The 2,015-nt window shown below is 40.6% G+C and overlaps 1 protein-coding gene across 1 annotated transcript in view; it reads left to right on the top strand.

Annotated features, from left to right (window-relative positions):
* The first annotated feature begins 359 nt into the window (after positions 1-359).
* Positions 360-2,015, top strand: part of csdc2 (cold shock domain containing C2, RNA binding) — an 11,763-nt gene continuing 10,107 nt past the window's right edge. The window contains exon 1 of the mRNA XM_015384757.1: positions 360-515. The gene's annotated coding sequence lies outside the window, so the exon portion shown is untranslated. The remainder of the gene's footprint in view (positions 516-2,015) is intronic.

The following is a 2,015-nucleotide window of genomic DNA, read 5'->3' on the forward strand; positions in this document are numbered from 1 at the left end:
TATATATATATATATATATACGCAAATATGTGTGTTATGGTGTTTACGAGTAATCTACAATTGATGTAATCTGTCTTTATAGAATAAATTATTGAATAACTAATTTATAAAAAAAAACTTCAGAAATGAAGTGCAGCGGAAGGAATGAATTTCATTCTATTTAAAAGCTGTGATTTAATAAGAAGTAAATATAAAAGTAGATGTGTTGCTGCAGCTCCAGTCTGATAGATTAGAAGCATTTTCCATCCCTGCTGACAACAAAGAAAGGACTGTGGTGGAGGGAGAAGCCGGCTGTTGTTTGGAGCCCCCACCCACCCACCAACCAACCCACGCACCCCACGCCCCATCCCCGCCGCCTCCCTTCCCATTCTCTGCCCTCCTCATCCCGCCTGTCTGCTGCCTGCTCTCCCCGCATCCATAGCAAGCTTCCCGCACTCATTCAGCTCCTGCTCCCGCACCTCCTCTAATGATAGAAGTGCCTGATTGAAGCTGCGGGATCAGCGGCGCGTTTAGCGGTGAGTAATCTCTGTAATCTCTGAGCTCCTCCGGGCTGCTCACTCACATTCCCAGTCTGGATTATTACGCATCCGAGTCCCTTAATCCTGATGGCACCTTTAATTAAACCGGAATATAAAACCCATCAGTGGTGATGCTGCTTCCCAGGCTACATGTTGTTCTCTTTATTTCCTTTGAAGCCTGAAAGATGTTTTCTTCCTTTCTTGTCTTCCTGTGTGAGAATGTTCTAGAAACAGCCCGCCTCGCTGCCCATTCAGTGCTGTAATCTCACACTGACTGGAGCTCACAGCGGCCAGAATGAGCCTTTAAAAGGTTAATTTAAAGTTTAAAGTCAGAGTGTGTGTTTGGACGTGTCTCTCATGCTGATGCCTCCCTGTCCTGCTTTCACTGGCTGCTGCTTTGGGCCGCATTGTTTTCATTCCCAACTGATTCCAGGGTTCAGTGAGTTTGCAGATCCTTTCATTAAAATCCAACATGTCTAATTCTCTGAATTATTTATTCTTTCTTTTCCACCAGTCTCACTGTCTGTCAGCAGCTCGATCAGAATATAACATCATCTTGATCTGTTTGGATGACAACAGGATGTTTTCTGATCTCCAAAAGCCTGCAGGACACTAATTGATTGAATTAATTGGGGGGATATTATCTGATTTTAATAAACCGATCCAAGGATCATCGACATTTTTATTAACTAAATTTTAGCCTTTAAACCAGGGGTCTTCAATGTTTTCCACGCCAAGGACCCCCAAGCTGATAGCAAGATGGAGCGGGGACCCCCTAATTATATATATTGAATGAAATTGTGTTATATCAAACTGGTCCTATAGTCACTCTATTACATATGGAGTAATGTAACAAAAGTAAATTTGATTCTTAAAGTATTTGTCTGATTCTGATTCCTGGTTGATGGGACAGGTGTTGTGAATGAAACGGTGCCCAGATTGAAAGAGCTCCTGTGTGTCGCTGAATGTGAGCATTGATGACTGAAAGACATCTTCTGCCTCCATTTATCTGTTTACTACAGTGTGTTGAATTAATGTTAATGTGGATTTAAAGACATTTCAATTAGTGGAAAATATTGCAGTTATTGCAAAACTTTTGCGACCCCCATGCAGTACCTCCACGGACCCCCTAGGGGTCGCGAACCCCCTGTTGAAGACCTTCCCTTTAAACTAATTAAAGGTTGCAACTTTCTCATCAAAATTGTTCTTTTAAAATAATATAATACATCCAGAGAAGATGATTAGTTTCACTGAAAAAAGAAAACATTGTTTGAATAATTGTTTTTAAAGGAAAATTCCAGTCAGCAGGAATAATCAATAGATCATTATTTATACCTAAAACTAATACGTTTGCTGTGATTTAATGAAATTTGCGTTAATCAGTTAATAAAATAAAAATTATATTTTTTCTTCACCATCAATGAATCTGGGAGTGGCCATTTTTGCCCAGATATAGTAACCCCTCCCTCCTGCCATCTTCTGGCAGTGATGTCATGG

Source organism: Cyprinodon variegatus, unplaced genomic scaffold (assembly GCF_000732505.1).
Source record: "Cyprinodon variegatus isolate N-32 unplaced genomic scaffold, C_variegatus-1.0 Scaffold322, whole genome shotgun sequence".
NCBI classification, from domain to species: domain Eukaryota; kingdom Metazoa; phylum Chordata; class Actinopteri; order Cyprinodontiformes; family Cyprinodontidae; genus Cyprinodon; species Cyprinodon variegatus.